The following is a 25761-nucleotide window of genomic DNA, read 5'->3' as shown; positions in this document are numbered from 1 at the left end:
CAGCTGCGGTCGGTTTGTGACGTAGCTTGGTCGGAACTAATGGTGGCGGAAAATTACTGGATGCCTCCGGGGTCGCTTTTGGCAAGCCCTCGGCAAGAAGAGGATACATACCCTTAATGAGGGCATTCCTCTATCTGTCTGATTGCTCAGTTCTAACTCGTTCACCTATCTCGATTAATTCTCTTTCTTGGGCTCGTTCTTGGGATTCTCTACTTAATTCTGTCTTTCTGATTTCTCTTTCGGTTCTTTTATGAGCTTCTTTGCGCCATAACTCGATGGCATCTTTCTGTGATTGTCTGGCTTTCTTTTTCCATAATGCCTCTTCTACTCGCATGATGCATTCGGCATCCCATGTACCCGATACGGGCCATCTATACTTTTCTTCTAACTGTTTGGTATACTCTACCCATAAATCTAGATACAATATGGCACTTATGCCATGTTTCTGATACATAAAGTGACCTGGACTGTCCCTGGGCGGGACGGGAACTGCTGCTTCCAGCAGACCCTTTCTAGTTTTTAACTGACGTAACTTGGAAAATATGGGCATGACTGAACTGTAATCTAGACACAATACAATACACAATGAACACGATACTTATACTCCATTCATACCACGACATTAAAATACATGAAAAACATTATGAATAACAGTTCGAACAGAATACCACCTGAAAATACTGAGAACAGAACACATAAATTTTCTCGAGAACAGAAACTGACTAGAACAGAAACTAGATGCACTGCTGAAACAGTACGAAACTTACCGGTCTCTTAAAGAGACACGTCAGGACCCGCATCCACCGAAGTGAACACTTCGTTTGTGGGACTGTGTACCACCAACCCACAGACCAGAGTCAATTAAATTGACCCTGTCTAGATACCACCCCAGTAACGGTACTCACCGGGCAGCAAGAACGGAAGGCCTCGGACTGGACTGGACTGCTACGACGACGAACTTCGGACTTCAGTTACGGGTGGACCTCCGGATACCTCGGACCTTGGACTCTTGGCTTGGGCTCTGGTCGGGACTCGCCGCGTTCCTCCACCGTCTCGTCTGGATGCTGGACCGCCTCCTCCGTCTCCTCCGTGGGCCTGAGGGATACTTGAGCAGAAATATCTGCCACTGCGCAGAAGAGTTCCGTCACGACTGCAGAGGGTCAGGGGGTCGGCGTGGCTTCACCGACGCGTGGGGAAAGGGCAAGTCCCTATTCGGGCGCCATTATGTGGTAAATAAATAAATAATACCCTATTTTTGACTAGACATATATCATAACAGATAGCTCAATAAATAAGAGTCAAGATTCGAGGTAGTAGGAGTTTTTGCAGGTTTAATACAGCATAAGGACAGGAACAGGACAACCTGCATAGGAATAGGATGACAGGGCCCAGCAGGACGACAGGGGCCCAGCAAGACGACAGGGGCCCAGCAGGACGACAGGGGCCCAGCAGGACGACAGGGGCCCAGCAGGACGACAGGGGCCCAGCAGCTGCTGGGGCTGGGTCTGGGATGAGCGCGCTAACTTTCAATAACAATACGCGAGCATATATACATAGCGTAAACACATAGCATTACATTGCAGTAGGCGTAGCAGTGGGTGGAACAGAAGACGTGACGCGTAGCAGTCGCGAAAGATAAGAGTAAAAAGAGGTGTAACTGGGCGTATACATAGACATGTGGTGCAAACGTAACAGAATATGTCATGAATGGGCGGAAACATAGGAGGGGGCTACCTAAGGAGCCGAGACCTCTAACCTGATGGTGCGCGCAAACTGGCAATGACGTGTTACGAGGAGAAGCTGGGGGCTATGAACTCTGTGCTAGGAGCAGAGACTAAAGTCTGGAGGGTCGGAGCGACATGTACCTAAACCCTATCTAGTATCTAATGTTTAGGGAACATGTTGATATAAACTAAGAGTCATGAGGGGAGAAGCTAACTGACTCTAAGACTGGAGCATGCATTTATTCTACATGTAGTGCGTGATGAAGAATATTAAATGACCATTAAATACAGTATTTCTCTTAACGGGGAGCCGCATAGGCTAGACAATGACGGAAACTATTGATGCAGTTCAGTAGCTTAGGAATGCAGAGAAGGAGGACTAAACTGATAGCTGGAATCATAACATAGTCTTGGCAGATTCAGAGGCAGAGCCAAGCTGCACCGGGCACTGCGAGGCAGGAAGTAAGTGAAAGGTCGAGGATACAGGTGGGGGCTGTATCGCTCCTCAGCGAGGCTTCAGGAGACAGGAGCTGAATCTGATGTCCGGGCCCTGTTGAGGCCTGGAAACGGGGACTTTATAATGAAATAACGTGCACACTGAGAAACGTGGCAACATAACTTTACATAGGCCTGACATTCGTAGTATTCACGAGGACTGGGAAATGACATACCAGAGGTGGACACAACTATAATTGCGTCATTAATCGGACATGGGGAATAACATATGCATATTGGTCATGCACACATAACATATGATGGATGACACGTAGGGACACAGAACATGACAAAATTTACTTTTCCACAGACTGACCATGGTAATGCAGATGGTCTCTCCAGGTACTTCCACTTAGAACATGAAGACTTATCTGGTCAAGGTTAGTTGAATGTCCCTGCGTTGGGGGGGGGGGGGGGGGGTTGTGTAGGAGAGTAGGGTCTGCTATCCTATGGTCACCCCAAATTTTTGCTTTTTGCTTCACTGGTTTTCGACTACTGAGGCTGTGGGCCTGCTGATCAGACCCCCAGCCTGCTGTTCTCTCACTAAATTAATGATACATGTGCTATAGGCACATACCACAATTGGAAATGGACTCCTTGTCAGCCCCTGTATACTGCACTATAGGTGCCCAGGGCATAGGGGCCACCAAGGCCTACCAGGGGCTGCAGCATATCTTTTGCCACCCCTGGCTGGTTCTTAAATTGACACAACTGGCTGATCACTCAGCTGGGGTAAGGTGGTGTAATCACCCCTTACTTAGATATAGTATACCTATATCTAAACCTATATCTGGACACATATTAACCTGTGAGCCACTCCTATGGAAGGCCTCATCAATCCTGGAGGCAGAGTGCGTGGTTTAATGTGAGATGGAGCTCTAGCATGAGCTGAGCCTGTCTGCAGCTGTCGGGAACAACTCCCTAAGCTGTTTCAGGATAATGCCATACCATATACTCTTAAGTGCATTATAATCCTCGCGGTTATATAGCAACTTTGGTTTGGCTTTATCAAAACATGTCGTGTAAGGTGTCATACGATTTGGAATACTATCCCCTCGCCAGTTCTGGCGACGGGGATAGCATTCCACCCCTCTAGAGGGGTAAGACATGTTACTTTACTTAAATGCGGTTAATTTCTAAAAGGACCTTGGATCCACAAAATGGATGCCTCTGCCACAGACACGAGTCTGACCCCCTGAAGCTGACCGAAACTCAGCCAAATGGGGCCTGGACAAAGGGTTTCCTGTCGCAGGGAGGTGTTACACCCCCCCAGACAGGAGATAGTGGATTGTAGCAGGGAGGTTTGAAAGAAACCAGACACTGCATGGGGAGCACAAGGCTGCCCCTTGCATAATCCGGCCAAACCGGTTCTGGGGCACTCCAGCCCTCGTGCCAGGGCGGCCTGGATCAAAGGAAAGGGGTGTATCCACCCCCTTCCTGGGTCCCACCCATAGGAGGGGACCTAGCAGGTAATCCAGCCCCCCAGATTCGAATAAGAGTGGGAGCAGTGCCAATGCACTTCAGATTATCCTGATGAAACATAAGAAACGAAACTCTGGACCCTTCGACATCCTACTCGACGTGGAAGCCCGAAGAATCTCCCTTGTGGTCAAGGAGGGACCACCCTGTGCAAACAGGCACCATCCAGCCATCGACGTCGGCTTTGTCGCAGTTCCCGCCGGAACTCGAGCGACAGAGATCGACGAGATCAAGCTTGCCTGCCTTCTAACAGCCCGATCCACAGTCCCTGCAGAGCTGAGACCCGTGGAGGCGACCGGAAGCTTGGGGGCACGCCATCTTGGAAAGACCACGAGACGCTGACCGTGCAGCCCTCGAGTGACCCTCGAAGCTGTACACCGGGGTTTGAGAAGCCCCAACCCTGAGCCACTCTTGCACCGAAGTTCAGCCCTCCACACTCGACGAGTGCTGCGTGGGGCCCTTCTGCTTCTTTTGGCTCAACGCGTTGGCCCTGTCACTTGCCAGCCGGCTTGTGGCCCCTGTGCTGACGAAACTTGAAATTCGACCTGCGATTCTGGTTGCTCCAGATTTGCACCAGCTCCCCTGAAAAGGAGCCCCCACTCTGACCCTCCTGGTTCGAGTGAGAAGCAATCTCCCGGTTCCGCGTGGATTGCTTTTGCCAAGTGTTGTTTGCTCCAATCTTGAAGCCGACAGCGCCGACGGCGAGAGCCTGCGTGGGACAGATCGTGACCCGCTCCTGGACGTCGTAGATGCCCCAGAGCCCACGTGACAGCGGAGAGAAGCTCCTCGCCGACCACCTGATTGCGCCCGACATTGCCTGGTTCCGTCCTGGTTCCACCCTGGTCACTGCTGAGTGACCCAGACTCTGTCCCCTCTGCTTTCAGGTACTCTTCGACTTGAGTCCACCCTTGGACTCCACCGGACACTTCTCTTTCACCCTGCCTGCAGCCCTTTCAGCTCCAAGCACCAAGAGCCTGCGTGACGAAACCCGACTCAACTTCGACCCTGTGCACCCGCTTCCTGTGGGTGAGGTAACTTTGCTCCGCCGGTGTTCCCACACTGGTACACATCTCTAGGGTCAGTGTCTTAAGTTTTGTTCCTCTAGGTTCAGCGGAAGTGTCCTTAAACTTTAACTTTACAACTTTTACGCACCATTGGTTAACATTGGTGCATGCGTGCGCTTTCTGCACTGCACCCGAATCCCGCGGGCTTTTCCCGACTTCAGCACTGCTTGTCCCGACTGCTCCCAGCGATTCCCTAGGCCCTAGGCCTAACCACTGTTCGATTGGTATCTCTTATACCACTTGTTTAGTATATGGTCTGAGTGGCCCCTCGCCCTCATCCATATTTGTGCAACTTTGTATGTTATACTGTGCTTTTGATTTAACGCTTGTGCCCCTTTATTCATAAAGAATACTGGGGATTGTTTTTAGTAATAAATACATATATTTTTATAATATATACTTGTGTGGTGTCCTTTCATTTGATATTACAGGATTGTATGTGGTAAAACAGCTCGCTTAACACGACCTCTTAAGTTAAGCCTTTAGGCTGCTTAGTCCATGCTACCCCTAGGATAGCTTGTCTATTAAGGTTGACTTACAACCAGACACCATAAGGGATTGTTTGGTCTGATAACCGGTGGTTCCAGAATTGGAAACATCACCTATCAGGCCAACTTCTCACAATGAGGTACAGGACTCCTTGATTAAGTGCAGATTGAATTAGAGCGATGTCTAAGCAGGTGGTTCAAAAGGCATTGATATCACAGATGAACAGGTCTGCTGCATTTTTGTTCCCAAGGTGAAGGCACCATTTGTTTGACCTTTGCCCGCGCCCTGCTGATTTTAGGGGCAGTTTGGTCTCTTTGGTAATGGCTTCGTCAGAGAACTCCTGTTTTTCCCTTAACCCAGAATGGGCTTTTCTGTGGATGATTCTATTGAAAAAAAGAGGGGTTTTAGGATGGGGGAAATACCGGGCGCCCTGCCCCTTTCTTGCACATAGGTGTGATGTAATGATGGTGGAGACAGTGGTGCAGACAGGCGAGGGGAAGAGCCCTATAACCCCTCATTAAGTGTGTAGTAGAAACCACACGCTGAACCAAGACAAACAAATGTCTGTTGCACACATCTAAAAAAAAAAGTATGGATTTTGTGTCACGATGGACACCTAAAGGATCAAATCACAGCTGTCAGAGAGAACACAAGTGTCTTTAAAGGTCAAATCTTCATTTAATATTCTTGATAGCCAGCCGACACGTGTTTCGTCGCATAGGAATGTAATGATTCCGCGACTCCTCAGGGCTAAAAGAATGAGGTGGCGCACCACAGGTCGCTAGGCCGGTGATAATTCCAACCCGGCCCCGCTCAAGATCAGGTAGTCAGTTGTGGGTCCTGATCGCAGTCTGTGCGATTCTCCAGGTGAGTCTGCTTGGAATGCTTGTTCCGGGTTCGGACACCTGTGTCCGAACCGGGAACAAGGCACATCACATACTTGCAGGAGAAACACGCTTCATAGAAACCTCCCCTCACCGGGGCCATAGAACGACTGGGAGCCTACTCACTCCCTGACCTATACCATCTCACTCACTGGACAACTATTACCTCAAACGCTAACATGAGAGTATCCCTTACTTTGAAGAATCCTACGCTGATCGCACGGTCACAGACCCATATGGATAACGAATAAGCGACAAGCAGACTCACTTGGAGAATCGCGCAGACAGACATTTGTTTCTTTTCTGTGGATGAGGCAGGTATTGTTAATGTGAATACCTCCTGAGGAGCATTGCATACAGAGATGCAGTTTTCACAGAGAAGGACAATGTATGGCTCTAGGTATCTAGCAGAGGGAGTGGGAATTGAACGTCTCATTGGTGCGAGTGCTGCCTTGAAGTTGGCTTCTTGAAGAGTTAACCAATAGATGTATTAGGGTTCCACCAGTAGTTGTGGATTTTTATTCCAGCGCCATCCGCTTTCACTGCCGCAATGCTTTATTTAATTAATTTGCAGCGCGGTCCCCATCAGTTCAGTGTAGCACATGCAAACAAGCATTTGCAAAGCAATAAGTCTCGCATTTACGCGAATTTGAGCTATTGGCATTGTAAATGACAATGTCTTTTAATTATGTTTTGGTTTTTGAAACATAAATCAAACGCATTTTCATTTTCTGGGCCTGGTGTGTGTTTTCTATGTCTTGCCTGAGCCAGCGTGCATGCGCTGCTCTTCGAGGCTTCTAGTAAGGACTTTTAACTCGGAGCACACGCTCGTGCTTTTTTTTCTTTTTGCTCACATGCTATTGGCCTTTGCATTAGTCTTTCTAAGAAAGATCGCACGCAATTGGCCAAAGGCGGGTGCATGTCCCGCCTTCTCTCTCCCCTGGCCTAGGGAGCTTGGGAGCGAGCAGCAGCACGGCCGGGTACCAGCTGCATACCTGACATTCCTTGCAGTGCTCGCGTACCGCACTCTCGTTCTGAGCCGGCGACAAATGTGAAAAGCTGATTACCTCTGATTTAGGAGAACAGATTTGCTAAATGCACATTCAGTAATCTCACAATAATTTTAGGCGATGCAACCCAGGCCTGTGTGAAAGGAATGACAGATTTAAAGAGCTTGTTTCCATCCCCATGTCAACCTTGCTAAATGTGGGCACGTTTCCATAGAGATTGTTATCGCCAGTCACTGTGTTTATTACTTTGCGAGCTGCACAATTTCCTTTCTGTTCAGCAGGTTCCAAGGGTACATTTTTGCACCGTGGGCTGCAAGTTCTCCGATAGAAAGGTCTACATTCAGGAAGAGTGCATCACTGTTGGTGTAGAGGGTATTTAGAAAAGAAACAGGGCCCATTTGACCTCAGGCGCCCGGCAGCAAGGATTTAATATGAAAGAGATATCAATATGCAAAACTGTAATTCAAAGCATGTGAAAGGCGGCCTGGTTAATTTTCCTCGGATGAAAAAAACGTTGACCATCTTTAAGGGAAACTGCTCTCTGGAGAACAACATATTTGCAAAATATTTGTTACCAAAAAAAAGCCTGTTTACTAATGAGAACATTTAAAATGTAAAATAGTGCAGTCTCGCCTGCTGGGTTCCAGTATTCCAGTAATTATGTCACGTCCTCTATATATCACGGAATACTGATGCGACTCTGAATATCCTGATAATGTGCAGTAAGGAGTACTTTATCCCAAATAGTTTGAGCAATAGCTTCACAAGGGGCTGGGGCAGCCACACAGCTATTATGAAGGTTTTCCTTTCTTAAAGGGGCCATCAGATGAATCAGTCATCATTTAAAACAAGCATTTGCAATGCAATCGGTCTCGCATTTACACGAGTCTAAGCTATTGGCACTGCAAAAGACAATGCCTTTTATTTAGGTTTTAAATACAAAAACAAAAATAAAAGGCATTGGTATTTGCAATGTCAATAGCTCAAAGTTGCGTAAATCCGAGACCTATTGCATTGCAAATGCTTGTTTTTCCCTGCAAGGGGCATGTCCTGGAAAACTTTTTATATGTCCTGTAACTGAGTTTTTCCACAGTGTAATGAGAAATCTGTGGGTTTACCATTTAGTTTGCAAGTAAACTCCTTTGAATGAAGAACTGCCATCAAAGAGCTGCATGCAAACACACTCGTGCATGCAGTCATCTATTCAAACACTTAGGGCAGGATTACCAAAACATGCAGATGGGTCTTACTCCAATAGTATTACAAACTTTCTCACAAATTTCAAGATAAAGCCAGGATTTAGCGCTGCATGAGAAAACACTTATAAGGCCCCAAAGGCAAGACTTATTGGCTATGCCAATGCTTGTTGTTATTGCAGATAGGGGCTTGGCAACTGGGACGGGAGGGGGCAAGGTGACACCACCGGGACAACTGGAGGAGGGAGAGGGCAAGGAACTACGCACAGCGGAAGATAGAGGGAGTGGGCAAGCCACACTGACAACGGGAGGGCAGGTGGGCACCGTGCTGAAAACAGAAGTGCGGCACCCTTGTAAGTTTTATGGCGTGCACTAAAAGCGTTGGCCTCCTGAAGCTGCTGTAGAGCACGGCAGCACAAAGGGGAGTGGGGGGCTGGAATGTATGTATCAGGACTTTTTTTTTTAACATTATGCGTGACGGCAGAACAGATTTTAAATAAACAACCTATATGAATGTGGCCCGGACAGAAAGAAGCCCTCGTGCATATTATGCATATTATAAAAGATATTGGTCTGAAATACTCATCGGGCGGGAGGTGGTGGGGCATTAAGGGATGGATGGGAGCCGAAGGTAAACCACACCAAAGGGCGAGCAGGAAATAAATAATAACAAGCGGGAGGGAGGAGGAGATGGAGGCTGCACCCCGAAAAGAAGGACAGTTTGGGTACCAGCGAGTTCCTGAGTGCTTGTAAAGTAATAATTAACATGACAAGTAACAGCACACGTGACAGGGCCAGTCCTCATGGGAAGTTACAAAAGTAGAAAAAGGGGGACTCCTGAGCATTTTACCCAAAGAAAAGCAGCCATTTTACAAAAGACAGTGAAAGGAGTCTTTGGGAAAGATGGGCGGTGCTTAAAGCCCCTATTCCAGATACACCATGTCTCGAAGAGACAGCGCAAGCGCTGCCTATGTGAGACCTAAAAACAAGGATACCAGATACTCAAAGTCGGGCACTCGGAGCTGGGAAACAAGTGTCCACCACGCAGAGGACCCTCCTGCCCTAAAAAATGCAGCACTTCTATATCTAAAATGTCGTCGCTTGGTAATGAGTGACAAAGGTGAGATAGCAGCAGTGCTTTTTATGTTTTTGAACCCTGTTTCTTTCATCAACTTTCGGAAATTCATGTAGGCATTTATTTTGAACACCAGGCTTTTCCCTTCCCCTTTTTTTGGCTTTGTATTTTTCGGTGTATCTGCAACATATAAAACTTTGTAGCAACCACCCTTAAACCAAAAGAACTAATTATCTGTAATTTGATGATCATACATGGCATTTTTTCTATTTTGGCTTGGTCAATCAATCAATCAATCATGCCATTTGTATAGCGCACTACTCACCCGGGAGGGTCTCAAGGCGCTTGGGGGGAGGGGTATGCTACTGCTCGAACAGCCAGGTCTTGAGTTGTTTCCTGAAGGCGAGATGGTCCTGGGTCAGCCGAAGGTGGATGGGGAGGGAGTTCCAAGTCTTGGCAGCCAGGTAAGAGAAGGATATTCCTCCGGCGGTGGCTCTTCGGATGCGTGGTATGGCTGCGAGGGCGAGGCTGGTTGACCGTAGCTGGCGGGTGGGCGTGTAGAAGGTCAGGCGGTCGTTGAGGTACTTGGGGCCCAGGTCGTGGAGAGACTTGTGTGCGCGGGTGAGGAGCCGGAACGTGATCCTCTTGTCGACGGGGAGCCAGTGCAGGTTCCTCAGGTGGCTGGAGATGAGGCTGCGTCGGGGGATGTCCAGGATGACTCGGGCGGAGGCGTTCTGGATGCGCTGGAGTCTTTTCTGTAGCTTGGCTGTGGTTCCGGCGTAGAGGGCATTTCCGTAGGCTTGGTCGGGGAATCACTCAAATAAATATTGCTTTGAGTATTTGGATTAAATTCTTTCGTTTTTTCTTCACAGAAAGTAATTCTGTAGCCTCTTTTTAAACCACTGGAAAATGTAAGACTAGTTGTCTATTTGCTGGCATCTTACATATAAAAGAATTTGCTTTAAGTGGACGGTTTTAGTATTTTCGCGATAAAAGAGAAAGAACAATTCTCTTCCGTGGAGAAAATACACTGTAATTCACATTCCGCGACTGACCCTTGATGATGGTAGATACTGAAGGAGTAAGCACATTTTGCGTTGCAGACGTTTTGACCACAGAGAGGGGTGGGCCCCGGCCCCACTCACAAAATCACCCACGCCTATTTAAAAAGAGAGCCCAACATGGTGTCAAGCAAGTCTTTTCATCTTGAAGCACCACGACTATGCTGATTGTTATCAAAGCTGTAAGATCTGAACTTGCTTTCTTTTGAGAATCTTTGGTATTTCTTCCAATATTCTTTTATATTTAGGGACAACTTTGAGTTACGCTTTGAGTTACTTATGAAAGGTGCGTAAAGCGTATGGATTTTTTTTGCTTTATGAAGTATTGCTTGCGACTCAAGAACTGCCTGACACTCACGTTTGTTTCTTTGAATTGTTTAACAGTTGTGCTTAAATTACATCAGTTGAGCGCAATGAGAAGGATATAGTTCCACAAAATGTATGGTCCTGACACTAAATAACTGCACCATGACAATTTTCAATGCTGTTTTTTTTTTATTGTTTCCCTTTAATGCGAGAACAAGAAACTCGGTACAGCTAGACATTTTTTTTAAATAAGTGTTGTGTTTTTTTGGTCTCCTACCAGATACCTGTATAGCACGGGTACTCCTAGTACGACCCGTGGGCCGCCAGCGGCCCGGCAAGCCTTCCTTGGCGGCCCGCGGACCTTTCAGACACTGTACCTGTGTTTTTTTTTTTTTAATTAAAGAGTTTCAGCAAACACCGCCGCAGCAGCGCAGACTCAGAGACTCTGCTCTATGGGGGCCGGGCGATTCCAGTGATCGGCAGAGTGGAGATGCAGGGGCGCTAAGAAGACATGAAATACAACAAAGCCTCATTAACAAGTGAAGGGTCTTTTAAAGACCTGTGAAGTACTCAGTTGCGGCTGTATGTGTACCTGAGAAGCTGGGGTGAGGTGACAGAGGGAGACAGATTATTTATATAGAAAGAGAGATGTGTGTATACCGGGTCTGGTGGCTCAGTGGACGAAGGAGTCCGCTGCAGGGGCCTGTGTTCAACCTCATGGGCACAGTTTTTTTTTACTCTAGCCCCACCCCCATCCCCCGCTGACCCCGCCCCCACTGGTGCGGCCCTCTGCCACAAACCACACTGTAAATTTGGCACCCAAGAGAAAGTTTGCGAGTACCCATGCTGTATAGCATACTATAAATTATTGTTAGGCTCTGAGCGCTTTCATATCACTAACTGACGAGCATTCTGCTCGAACACTGCTCATTGATAAACTGTCAAACCTAGAAAATGCTGGCTTTGCCTGTTTATTACTACGCCAGGTATTAGTATTAGTATTAAACCATTTTATAGCGCGCTCCGTTACTGGGGAGTATCCTGGCGCGAAAGAGGGCAAAGCAGACAGCAGAACACAGAGAAAAAACACATTAGATTGTACTCTTGAAAAGGTGAGTTTTCAGGTGTTTTTTGAATGCAGCCACTGTAGGCATGGAACGCAGATGGAGAGGGAGAGCGTTCCAGGCCCGGGCCACAATCACAGAAATCGACTGGCCACCAAGTCTAACACGTTTGAAGCGTGGAAGGGACAATTTAAACAGAGTGGAAGATCTCAGGGTACGTGCAGGGACATAACTAGTAAATCTCTTTCTCAGATACAGGGGGCCTCGATCATGAGTTGCACGAAACGCAAGCACCAGAGATTTAAACAAAATACGCTGTACCACAGGAAGCCAGTGGAGCGTGCGCATCTCCGCGCGAACGCTCTTCCATCTAGGGATGTTAAATAATAGACGGACAGCCGCATTCTGAATAATTTGCAGGCGCCGCACCAGATAAGCCGGAATGCCACTAAACAGTGCATTCGCATAATCCAACCTAGCCAATATGAGTGCCCGAGCAACCGACTCCCTAGCATCCCTAGGGAGCAAGGGGAAGAATTTGCGGAGCATTTTCAAAGTGGCAAAGCAGGTGCCTGTAAGCTTTTTAATATGGTACTCGAACCTAAGGTCCTCTGAGAAACAGATGCCAAGATTTTTGGCAGGTCTCCCCATCTCTTTCGGGCCAGGAATGTTAGAAGGCCACAATGAGCTCCTAAACGAGGGGGGGAAAGAGCCATAAAAAAGCACCTCCGATTTGTCCTCGTTGCATTTCAACTGGGCCTGCGTTAACCAGCGAAATACAGAGGACAAACACAGGTGGACTGTAGATGTATCCAGATCGGCATCCGGCCAAGTGAACAGCAGTTGGGTATCATCTGCATACCCTATGATCTTAGGTTCTGATCTATTTTATGCTACAGGAAGATTTTCAGGTTGAAGATTAATTACATCTCTTTTTCGTCAGGTACAGGATCAAATTCACTCTTTAAATATATACTCTTCAGGACTAGATGGTGTCCAAAACAACCGTAAAGAACATTATTAGGATCTAATGTACTATTTAGCACACCACCTCTCATATTTTAGAAGCCTAGTGCTCTACGGACTTGTAACATATCCTACTTTTTTTGTCGGAATTTAGCTTTTACAGGAATCTATTAAAAATCAAGTTTTAATGCTTTCGGACCAATTACGGAGTAAAACAAAATATTGAATGTGAACATATTCATGCTGTTTAAGAGTGGTTTAATATGCGAAAGAATTGCCACAAGGGGTTACTGTTTGATTTTACGAGGAAATCTGCTGATTGAAATAATATGGCCACTCATGGCTCGTGTTTTTCTTGGATATGGCACATGGTACTCTCGCAGCTCTTTATAGGATGTTTTCTTATCCAGCAACTTGTCTGACTTACAATTTCAAGTGATATAATTTGTTTCTTTATCACACATGCTTGTTATCTTACTTCTTGAAAGTGCTTAGTTAATTGCAATTTGTTGGTCACAGATTTCTGAAATGTAAATATAACTAGTATGAAATGATGACAAATGATGTTCATTTTCTGCAGGTCTCTTGCTCCTCTTCCTCACGCTCCTTATCTTCACTTTGACCTTTTTACTTCAGTGATTTTATCTGATCTTTTTACTCATTTTCCCATCTTGGGGTTGAACGGCAAAATATTGTAGGACACATGGCTTGTCAATATCTTTTGTAAAGATCTGTTATCTAGACCCTGATGAAGAAGCAACAAATTTTGAAAAGCCACAAAACACCTGCTGCCAAATTAATTTTGTCCATGACTGAAATTATAAATCTGAAATCAAAATAAAGTGTATGATCTCGATAAGATTGATTTCTGAATGTTCAATTACTTTCTGCGCACAACTTCTGACGTTACAATAGAAGACCTGATAGGTGTCTTATATGATAGTTTTGTGTAGTGTCAACCAATCAAGTGTAGCGTGAAATTTTATAGAGCAGACATAGCTGAAAAGCAAAGGAGCGCTGCAAATTAAATGGGGGTAGGGTGGGGAAGTTGGAAGATGATCTAAAAGGTTACGAACGTAAAGTGGGGATTACACAAACACATGTCAGACTTTTTTAGGCTCAGGCAGATTAAGTAATTTGCCCATCATCCCACGATGTAGAGGCAAGCGCCAAGGTGGGGATTCAAGCCTGGGTTCACAGGTTCCAAAGTTGGCAGCTTGAGGTACATCTCCTCCCTGTAGTATAGAGTAGCCTTTAACAGTGTAGTAGTTATCATGGTGCAGTGCGTTGCCTCATGGTGTGTTGTGTTTTGGAATACTGCAGAGAAAAGCGGAGGCCAAGTTGATGTCTTGGGCAGAGTGTAGTGCAGTGGCTGTGTATACTATGGATGTACTTTATGCGCTCTAGTGTGAGAGAGTTATGTTGTGTGACATCTTCTGGTATATGTGTAGGAGAGTACTGAGTGGAATGCTGCAGTGTTGTATGTTGTGGGGGTGTAGTGAAACATTTCAGGAGTGATTTGAAGGTGTGTGCGTATGCCCTCCTGACTCCACACACAAATCTACCCGGTTTGTAGCTCCCAACTCTCGTGAATTGATCATCAACGTTTGGACCCAGATGTCTGACATGCCTATCTTCCGTTGTAGCACCCTGCCTAGGTCTCAGGGGTTTGTGGTCCGCTGGCCCCTTTGCATGAAATTCCTGCGTTTCCAGTGTTTGATGTTTATGTCCTCCTGCATCGTGTGTACTCTCTACTGTGCTTATCTCCACCTGCCGACTGATCTGTGCTTGTGCCCTCCAGACCCCGGTGTATGGACCTCCTTCCTCTGGTGTTTATGTCCTCCTGACTCCTCTGAAGATATCTCCTCTCCCTGGTGTCTGTGCTTTCCTACACCTTGTCTCCACCTCCTGTCGTGGTATCTGGGTCCTCATGATTCCTAAGTACTGATCTCCTTTCTTATGTGTTTGCACCATTCTAACCTCTGTGCCTTGGTCTTTAAGACATTCTGAACCCCGTGTTCAGATCTCTTCTCTCACCAATGCTTATACCCCCCTGACTCCTGGGTATGGGCCTGCGGTCATTGTGCCTTTCTGACTCCTGCATATGGGTCTCTCGTCTTGGGCGTTAATGTCTTCTGATCCCAGAGTCTGGGCCTCTGGTATGTGTACCCTCCTCACATATGTGTATGCATCTCCTGGCTTCGACGATACGCACACACAGGGGTCTGCGTATGAACACTGGTCTTTTTTTGCCCTCCTGACCCTCGAGTTTGGGTCTCCGTTCTTTGGGCCTCTAATCCCTGTGTCTGGGTCCCTGGTGTGTTGTGCTCTCCTCACCTCTGGGCATGCATCTCTTGTCTTCAGTGTATGTGTCATCTTCAACCCTGTGCAGGGGTCTCCAGTTTCTGATGTTTGTACCCTTCTAACCCGGGTGTCTTGTACTCTCCAATGTTTGTGTTCTCAAGACCCCCTTCACTGTATTTAATCTTCAGTGTCTGTGACTCTTATGTTTGGATTTCATCTCTGTTGTTTGAGCTGTAGCTGGATCTCCTGCCTTGGGAGTGCGCACCCTTCTGAACCCTCCGCACACATCTCGTGTCTTTTGTTTAGGCCACCTTAACCCATAAGTGTGGCTCTCCAGTATTTAGTGTTTGTGCATATTCCCGAGTCTCCACTCTTTGGCGTTTGTGCCTTCCAGACCACTGTGAATAGAACTAAGGTACTCATTGTCTATTCCCTTCTGACCGCTGCGTCTGGGTTTCCAATCTCTGGGGTCGGTGTCCTCCCGACCCCTATATACAGGTCTCATCTTACATAATTGTGTCTCTCTGATCCTTCACTGTGAATCTCTGGTTTTCAGTATTTGTGTCCTCCTGACCCCTGTGACCGGGTCCCTGGTTTCTGCTGTTTGCACCCTACTGACCTTTGTGTTGAGGTCTCCAGTTTCCAATGTTTGCGATCTCCAGTGGGTTTCCGGGCTTTGTTGTCTGTCACCCCCACCCGATCCACTTTTATGGATCTCTGGTCTTCATGTGTTTGCACCATCCTCATCCCTGTGTACAGAGCTCCTGCCTTTGGTGTTTGTGCCTCTATGATCTTGGTGTACGAGTCTCCCGTCTTTGGTGCTCACGCCCTCTTGACTCCAGAGTCTCCCGTCTTTGGTGCTCACGCCCTCTTGACTCCAGAGTCTCCCGTCTTTGGTGCTCACGCCCTCTTGACTCCAGAGTCTCCCGTCTTTGGTGCTCACGCCCTCTTGACTCCAGAGTCTCCCAGTCTATGGTGCTCACGCCCTCTTGACTCCAGAGTCTCCCGTCTTTGGTGCTCACGCCCGCTTCACTCCAGAGTCTACCGTCTTTGGTGCTCACGCCCTCTTGACTCCCGAGTCTACCGTCTTTGGTGCTCACGCCCTCTTGACTCCCGAGTCTACCGTCTTTGGTGCTCACGCCCTCTTGACTCCAGAGTCTCCCGTCTTTGGTGCTCACGCCCTCTTGACTCCAGAGTCTCCCGTCTTTGGTGCTCACGCCCTCTTGACTCCAGAGTCTCCCGTCTTTGGTGCTCACGCCCTCTTGACTCCAGAGTCTCCCGTCTTTGGTGCTCTCGCCCTCTTGACTCCAGAGTCTCCCGTCTTTGGTGCTCACTCCCTCTTGACTCCAGTCTCCCATCTTTGCGCTCACGCCCTCTTGACTCCCGAGTCTCCAGTCTTTGGTGCTCACGCCCTCTTGACTCCCGAGTCTCTCGTCTTTGGTGCTCACGCCCTCTTGACTCCAGAGTCTCCTGTCTTTGGTGCTCACGCCCTCTTGACTCCAGAGTCTCCCGTCTTTGGTGCTCACGCCCTCTTGACTCCAGAGTCTCCAGTCTTTGGTGCTCACTCCCTCTTGACTCCTGAGTCTCCCGTCTTTGGTGCTCACTCCCTCTTGACTCCTGAGTCTCCTGTCTTTGGTGCTCACGCCCTCTTGACTCCAGAGTCTCCCGTCTTTGGTGCTCACGCCCTCTTGACTCCCGAGTATCCTGTCTTTGGTGCTCACGCCCTCTTGACTCCAGAGTCTCCCGTCTTTGGTGCTCACGCCCTCTTGACTCCCGAGTATCCCGTCTTTGGTGCTCACGCCCTCTTGACTCCAGAGTCTCCCGTCTTTGGTGCTCACGCCCTCTTGACTCATGAGTCTCCCGTCTTTGGTGCTCACGCCCTCTTGACTCATGAGTCTCCCGTCTTTGGTGCTCACGCCCTCTTGACCCCAGAGTCTCCAGTCTTTGGTGCTCACGCCCTCTTGACTCCAGAGTCTCCGTCTATGGTGCTCACGCCCTCTGGACTCCCGAGTCTCCAGTCTTTGGTGCTCACGCCCTCTTGACTCCAGAGTCTCCGTCTATGGTGCTCACGCCCTCTGGACTACCGAGTCTCCCGTCTTTGGTGCTCACGCCTGCTTGACTCCAGAGTCTCTCGTCTATGGTGCTCACACTCGCTTGACTCCCGAGTCTCCAGTCTTTGGTGCTCACGCCCTCTTGGCTCCAGAGTCTTCCGTCTTTGGTGCTCACGCCCTCTTGGCTCCAGAGTCTTCCGTCTTTGGTGCTCACGCCCTCTTGACTCCAGAGTCTCCCGTCTTTGGCGCTCACGCTCTCTTGACTCCAGAGTCTCCCGTCTTTGGTGCTCACGCCCTCTTGATTCCCGAGTATCCCGTCTTTGGTGCTCACGCCCTCTTGACTCCAGAGTCTCCCGCCTTTGGTGCTCACGCCCTCTTGACTCCAGAGTCTCCCGCCTTTGGTGCTCACGCCCTCTTGACTCCAGAGTCTCCAGTCTTTGGTGCTCACGCCCGCTTCATTCCAGAGTCTACCGTCTTTGGTGCTCACTCCCTCTTGACTCCAGAGTCTCCTGTCTTTGGTGCTCATGCCCGCTTCACTCCAGAGTCTACCGTCTTTGGTGCTCACGCCCGCTTCACTCCAGAGTCTACCGTCTTTGGTGCTCACGACCTCTTGACTCCTGAGTCTCGCGTCTTTGGTGCTCACGCCCTCTTGACCCCAGAGTCTCCCGTCTTTGGTGCTCACGCTCTCTTGGCTCCAGAGTCTACCGTCTTTGGTGCTCACGCCCTCTTGACTCCAGAGTCTCCCGTCTTTGGTGCTCACGCCCTCTTGACCCCAGAGTCTCCTGTCTTTGGTGCTCACGCCCTCTTGACTCCAGAGTCTCCCGTCTTTGGTGCTCACGCTCTCTTGGCTCCAGAGTCTACCGTCTTTGGCGCTCACGCTCTCTTGGCTCCAGAGTCTACCGTCTTTGGTGCTCACGCCCTCTTGACTCCCGAGTCTCCCGTCTTTGGTGCTCACGCCCTCTTGACTCCTGAGTCTCCCGTCTTTGGTGCTCACGCCCTCTTGACTCCAGAGTCTCCAGTCTTTGGTGCTCACGCCCTCTTGACCCCAGAGGCTCCTGTCTTTGGTGCTCACGCCCTCTAGACTCCAGAGTCTCCCGTCTTTGGTGCTCACGCTCTCTTGGCTCCAGAGTCTACCGTCTTTGGTGCTCACGCCCTCTTGACTCCCGAGTCTCCCGTCTTTGGTGCTCACGCCCTCTTGACTCCAGAGTCTCCCGTCTTTGGTGCTCACGCCCTCTTGACCCCAGAGTCTCCTGTCTTTGGTGCTCACGCCCTCTTGACTCCCGAGTCTCCCGTCTTTGGTGCTCACGCCCTCTTGACTCCCGAGTCTCCCGTCTTTGGTGCTCACGCCCTCTTGACTCCAGAGTCTCCCGTCTTTGGTGCTCACGCCCTCTTGACTCCAGAGTCTCCCAGTCTATGGTGCTCACGCCCTCTTGACTCCAGAGTCTCCCGTCTTTGGTGCTCACGCCCTCTTGACTCCAGAGTCTCCTGTCTTTGGTGCTCACGCCCTCTTGACTCCAGAGTCTCCCGTCTTTGGTGCTCACGCCCTCTTGACTCCAGAGTCTCCCGTCGTTGGTGCTCACGCCCTCTTGACTCCTGAGTCTCAAGTCTTTGGTGCTCACTCGAAGCAATGTGCAAGTCGAGGGAAAATGCCCTAAGGGCACGGACTCACCGCCGGAAAATCTACCTCCCGACGCGATGCATCAGACCTAGAGGCACAGCTGGCCGCTTTGGCACAAACCCGGAGGCCCAGAGACCCTGGACAGCCCCCAGTGCTCCACCGGCATTGTTTCCCCCCCCCCCGCCCCCCCGACTATGGGCCGCGGCACGGCGCAGGCTTTTGCAAGCCTACCCCCCCCCCCCCCCCCCCCCCCCAAGTAAAACCTGGCGGCCGAGAAGATATCTCGCGGTCAGTGCGGGGCTGAGCCTCTCAGAGACTGTCTACCCGCAGCGGACCAGAGCCAGCTCTGCTGGCAGTCAAAATATACCGGGAGGTGTGGTGAGGGGGGAGAGGGGCTCATAAGTGGAGGCCCCCGCCAACACAAAGGGGGAGGGGTGAACCTGGAACCCCGATCAGGCTTGGGAGATGAGTGCTATGCGCTACATCGCAACATGCTTAAAGGCAACCTTCCTGGTGTCCAACCCTCCAGCTGAGAGGAGGAAGGATCCCTCGTAGTTGGACCCCGCTGGAGAGACACGGTGAGGGGCAGGACAGACAGGGGCAGGAGGAGACAGTGGTGCTAGGGAGAGACTGGGGCGCTGGAAAGAGTGAGAGAGAGAGTGGCGCAGCTGTACTGAAAGAGACCGCGAAGAGCAAGAGAGAGAGGGGCTGGGGAGAGAGAGGGGCTGGGGAGAGAGAGGGGCTGGGGAGAGAGAGGGGCTGGGGAGAGAGTTGGGGCGGAGAGAGACAGTGAGGTGCAGACAAGAGGGGCTCGGGAGAGACAGTGGAGGCGCAGAGATACCATGAGAGGCAGGACGGAGAGGGGGTCTGGTGGAGACAGTAGGGGTAGGAGGAGAGAGAGGGGCAGGGGAGAGACAGTGGGGATGGAGAGAGACAGAGGGTTCGGCGAGAAGATTGTCGAGATGTCACCGACAGACTTAGGGCGTAGACCGGGAGAGAGGGGGGCAAGGAAAGAGTGAGGGAGAGCCAGAGACGGTGAACAGGACTCAGGACAGGAGCAAGGGCAGGATAAGGGCAGTGTAGGGTTAGGGATGGGGCAGGGAGCATGGGCAAAGTGCAGTAACAGAGAGTGTGTCCAGGAGCCAGGACAGAGTGCAGGGGTTGGGACAGGGAGCAGTGGCAGAAAGGCAGACATGTTGGGCAGAACAAGGGACAGGGGGGAGTGCAGTGGGTATGCAGTGAGTAGGGAGTGGGACAGAGGCAGGGTGCTGTGGCACAGAGCCGGACACACAGGGGGTACCGGAAGCACGGAGTGAGAGCAGGGGAGGGCAGAGAGCAGAAATAGGGGATAGGGTGCAGGGGGCGATAGCATGGGCATGGAGCCGGGCAGGGAGAGGGCACCGGAAGCACGTGGTGAGAGTGGGCAGGGAATAATATACTGATCACCTCACCATTATGAACAGTTAACATCGTAATGGTGGGTTTTATCCTGCATCAGACCGGGCATGGTCATAGTCATGGCCCTACGGAAGGATCACATGAACATTCGCACAAGACCACCCCCGAGAAGGAGCAGAGCACCAGTGTGCGAGCCGCCTTCATTCATGTTGTGGGGGACCTGGTGCAGAGCGTTGGGGTACTGGTGGCTTCTTACGTCATCTAGTTCAAGCCAGGGTATAAAATTGTGGATCCCATCTGTATGTTCCTCGTCTTCTCCATCCTGGTCTTCTCTGGGGGTCACACTATTCTAGCCATACTGAGGGATGTGCTGCTCGTACTGATGGAAGGAACTCAAGGGGCGTAGAGTAGACTTCAGTGCTGTGAAGGAATCTCTGCTGCGCATACCCGAGACTGAAGGCGCTGCAGAGCCAGCACATCTGGGCACTAACTGTGTCGCAGCCAGTGCCATCGGTGCACATTGCGATCAATGAAGATGCTGATGCCCAGGTATTGCTCATAGAAGCCAGCACCCAGTTACAGAGCAAATTTAACTTCCATACCATGACAATCCAGATTCCATATTGAGAACTACTCCGAGGATATGAAAGACTGCTCTGAATGTCGAGACCCCTCTGACTGAAGACTCCCTGTTCGCCCTTAGCAAAGAGGCTCGCTTGATGGACCTGTGCAACACAGCTGTGTGTGGGAACAAGTCAGATAGAGGTGCAGGAGGCCTTTTGACAAAAAAAGTTGTTGTTACACTGATGCTAGCTTTCTGACTCCTGCCTTCACTTCAATATAACATCCAATAGTTGTCTCCAACCTCCCCTGCCATGCCCCATTTAAGCTTCTATCTCTCAAGCTGGTCCATTCTGAGCCTGTGCTGACTGAACCAGAGGTGGGCTAGACCACAGTGTGCCTTTTCACCGGCCTCTGTGCGCTCTTCAGGGACACAGGCAGCTCTGGCTTCCCAGCTCTGGCCTCTCCACAGTGAGGCCTAGACTGTTCCATGGTGTCGTGTGGCCACTCAGGATGTTATGTATGGTTGTTTTGTGGTCTGTTTGTGTGACGATTTTATTGGTTGGTGGTCTGTGCCAATGCTTGTCTGTGGGTTTTTGGCTATTTGTGTGCCGATTTATTGGCTGGTGGGCTGCTTTTTAGGTTTCGACTGCAAAAAGCTGCGCAAGCAGCTTTTGCGCAGGAGAAATCTTATGAGAACTGTAGTGTGGCTTTGGGTCGGCCCTCGTCATTCATTGGCTGGCTCCATAAATGGAGCATAGCCATTGGACGAGGGGCCTGTCCGTCAATGCCGGACCAGATTCGGGGGCGTTCCCGAGATTCTTTGGCTTTTGCCAACGTCACGCGACGTCAGCCGAAAGCCGGGAACGCCCCCGAATCTGGTCCGGCATTGCCGGCACTTCTGCGTCTCTCCACCCCCCTTTCCCGCCCCCTCCCGCTTGTTTGCTTTGCATTCTGTGACTGGTAGATTTTATAAGGGTATAAACGGGAATACAAAACCTGTGAGCCATAGGATTCTGAGATCTTTACCCGAAATATAGTAGTGTCTGCCTAAGTTTCTTGATAAATGCCAACCTGCTGTTACTTTATTGAAAATAAGGTTGATATTATTGCCGTCAGTTTCTTGTAAAGTGTCTTAAATAAAACTATCAAAAATTACTCGCTAGGGATATAGTACCTTTTTAAGATGGCCGTCTTTGTGACCTAATCCTAGCTTCGAAGAAGCTCCTCTTCCATGACGGCAGCCACTATTGCCCGGTCCGTATATAGTACAGGTAAATACACATTTCAATGTGTGTATATAACATCTGCCATGGTTACGGTAACCCTTCTCGCCAAGCTTCTGCTTCAAGATAATTACTCCGATGCTGATCTACGAACTTTGGCCAGACCTTCCCAATCCAAGATGGCCGCCTCCGGAGGGTGGTAGTACGGATGCCGAGAGGTCCACATCCCTTGTTGGCAGTTCCCTATTTGAGTGAAGCTTCTTCCGGGTTCTTTTTTTCTTTCAATAACTTTATTGAGCGTCGCCCCGTCACACTGCGGGTCGGAAAGGGTGTGTGTTGGTTGCAGTATGTAGACGGTGGAGCAGGGATAGCAGCGTTCTCGCCCCTCCGCCAGCGCCATGGGGCAGTAGCACAGCTCTGCGGCCAGCATGAAGTACAACGAGAAGGAGCTGCTGTCCTTGTCCAAGCAGCCGGCAGAAAAGGCTGATGAACTACTCATGAAGGGGCCCAAGAAGGGCAGCGGTAGGTCAGACGGCATAGCCCACTCTAGCAGCTTCTGCTTGCGTGACACACTTCAGGAGGGGTACTTTAAGATGTCATCAACACCTAATGAGTTATATGTGGTGGCTTATAGTGTTGGAACTATTTGGGCATAGCTGTCAAGTTTCCCCAGCTCCATAAGTGATGTGCTGCTTCAATCCAGCTTGTTTTCCTTTCAATGATGGGATTTGTAGTCCTATTTTATCATGGAATAAACAAGACAAGTCCCAATATGCAAAGAAAAAACCTGGACCTGGGAAACTTGGCTGAGCTTTTTGGGGTACTGATGAATAAGTGACCAAGTGTGCACCAGATGACAAGTACCACTGTGGGCCACAGGGGATAATGAGTTCCGTCGCTTATCCTGCTTTGAGGGAAAAATCAGGTGACAATTGATGCAGTGGCATTGAAGGGGAGGGTTTATGAAATGATTGTGTGGGGTGGAAGTGCCGGCACCACAAAAGAGACAGCAGTGTAAAAATGTCAAATGAGAAGCGGGCAGCGTGATGTACAAAGGGATGGCGAGCATGCTACTGTGGCGGTACCAGATGCCGAGGCTGCACTGTATGAGTCCGAAAGATGATAGCCACTGATGGAATATCACATTAAGAGGAGGGTGTCCTATGGTGAGGGGCTCTGACGAACAATTTTGGAGAAACACTGTTTAGGAGAAGGGAAGCATGTCTAGGGATTTCTGCGGAGGATTGTATAATTAAGGGTTTCACTGATTTGTTGATAATGGGCACAGCCAGCAAAAAATGTGATGGTACTGTGGGTTACTGGATTTTTGGATCGTTTTGGATTACCTAGTGACCAGTCAGCACTGTGGGTGTCTAACAATGAGAGATGGCACTGAGTGAACCAGATGAAGTAAAGAATTGACAGTAGTGTTCATTACAAAGTTATGAGAGGCATTGATTGCTTCGGTTCTTCATGAGTGGTTATCCATGCCCCTAAGTAAGGGTGACGCCACCGGGGCATGAAATGATTATTGAGCAGTATGAGTTGCCAGAGAATGAGAGGGGTTTGTGATTAAGGACAGTGGGGTATTTGTCGGGTGACATTGTGAAGGGGCACTCTTGAGTAAAAATAGGCAGGAGGTGGCTAAAATAGAGGCAGGACTGCAAATACAAATGGGTACAAAATGACGAAAGGGCACTCGAGGGTACCAAATAATTAGGGTGTTGAATATTTGCTAAATGTATTTTGTAGAAAATAATCTCCGGGTCAAGTAGGTCCCAAATGATGAATGTGCCAGAAGGCTGTTTTATGATGTGTGCACCAGTGAGGGTGAGCTGCCAGGTGCTGATGTGGCACTGTAAAATATTAAAAAATGCTGACGCCGTAGGATGCAAAATTAGGAGGTATTACTGCCAAGTGCCAAATATTGTCTATGGCTGGCACTGTGGAAATAATTGAAGGTGGTCTGCTGGTATGAATTATATTGTGATTTGATTTTTAATTTAGAATTGAGGGAAAATAAACTAATTGTTCCCCCTACACCACACTACAATGATGTGCTAGTAGCCCAATTACTAGGAGACACAGATTCCATGTTATTTTTATGTGTATGTTATAACTTGCGAAAATCTAGGCAGTTGTAGTGACATCTGCATTAATCCGTTCCTTGTGACATATCCCCGGAAATTCATTTTATGAACCACAAAAGGAACCCTGAACTCTGTTTCAGCACTTTGGTAAACATCACACACATTAACGACCTGTAACTGGCCTAGCGAAAGGGACCAGTACCTGTAAAACAAGTTGAACTGAAGACAAATTGGATGTGGTGTACTGTTTGATGAAGAGCACTGGTTATTAAATCTACAGGGGCACGGTCCCTCAGTCAGGTTGCTTGGTAGTATACGAAGTGATGTGGGTAGTACTATGTGACATGCGACTTTAACCGTGAGCTAAGCGAAAGGGTCTTATAGTGAACTAAATTAAAGGGCATTGTAATTTATTAAATCAGGAGTTGCTGTGTTCAACTAAAGTTACAAAGGCCAATTTTGTGTGCTAAATTATGGATGACACTGTATTGTATAAACTGATGGAGAGTGTAATACATGAAGGATGCAGAGTCCACTTGATAGGTTAAGATCCTTTATTGCAGGTTCCTTCCAGGTTAGACAGACAAGTTAAGATTATAGGTAGACTGTAGATAGACCCCACCAGGAGCTCGCTGTTGGTAGCTCAACCTCAGATGACCAACTGCCTCAATAGGGAATAGAAAGGTACAGTCAGCTAGAGAGACTCCTTGGCATTCTATGATGTCATAAGTATAATAGTATTGTCTAGCCAGAGAGGAACAGTGAAGATAGTATTTACTACACATCCTCTCTCTTTATGGAGTAATAGAACAAAGGAATAATCAGCAACAATCTCTCTGTGTGTGGGTCTGTGTGTGTGGGTCTGTGTGTTTGTGTGTGTGGGGGGGGGCTCTGTTGGTGTGTGTGGGTCTGTGTGTCTCTGTATGTGTGTTTTTGTGTGGCATTTGCCAGAGATTAAACTATTGGCATTGTAAATGACAATGCCATTTATTTATCTGTTTTGAAGACCAACACATAAATACAAATTTTGTCATTTACAGTGCCAATAGCTCAAACTTTTCAAAAGGCGAAACCATTGCATTGTAAATGCTTGTTATTATAAATGTTTCTGATAGTACCAAACATTGCCTGCTGCAAGCACAAATAGCCAAGTTGTCTTCCATACCTTGAAAAACACCGTCCTACAACATGTCTAAGTTTTACTTATTTTGCAAATGTGGCCCACTCTTTTTAGCTATTTGATTTGCCTGCCCTCTATTTAATAACATAACAGGTCTAGCTGCAAAGCGCACGATTACTCGAAGGTGTCATGGGGCAGAATAACAGATGTTTATTGTTACCCAAGTCAATGCTATTCATTATATCGACCTCAAATGGATGAAAGGCTGAGTGGACCTGCTGGGATGTAAACCTGTCACCATGAGGTCAAGCACAGGCCCCTGCAGTGGCCGCTTTACTGCAGTGAGCCACCAGACCCTGCTTATGGGGCTGCTTTTAATTTTGTGCCAGAGCCTCTTTTCTGTCCCATTCCGACAAGCATCGGCCTCCGCTTGCACGGATTGTGCTTTTGTTGTGTCACTGTTGTGGCTTGTGCTTTAGCTTTTTGTCTCACTGAGCTGCAGAAGGCAGTGCACAGGTAAAAAGGGAAAAAAAGTTGTTTCTTTCAGTGTTATTGTGTTGAAGCCTCAGTATGGGGCCCA

At 48.8% G+C, this 25761-nt stretch overlaps 1 protein-coding gene and 1 pseudogene across 2 annotated transcripts in view; one reads left to right on the top strand and one right to left on the bottom strand.

Annotated features, from left to right (window-relative positions):
• GPATCH11 (G-patch domain containing 11) overlaps positions 1 to 25761 on the bottom strand; it is a 69953-nt gene that overhangs the window by 31718 nt on the left and 12474 nt on the right. The gene's annotated exons all lie outside the window — the stretch shown is intronic.
• LOC144821961 (proton-coupled zinc antiporter SLC30A2 pseudogene) lies at positions 20213 to 20866 on the top strand (annotated as a pseudogene).

The sequence above is a fragment of the Lissotriton helveticus genome, chromosome 2_2 (genome assembly GCF_964261635.1).
Source record: "Lissotriton helveticus chromosome 2_2, aLisHel1.1, whole genome shotgun sequence".
Classification (NCBI taxonomy): Eukaryota; Metazoa; Chordata; class Amphibia; order Caudata; family Salamandridae; genus Lissotriton; species Lissotriton helveticus.
Note: the sequence above shows the minus strand (reverse complement) of the source record. Positions and strands in the feature narration are given on the sequence as shown.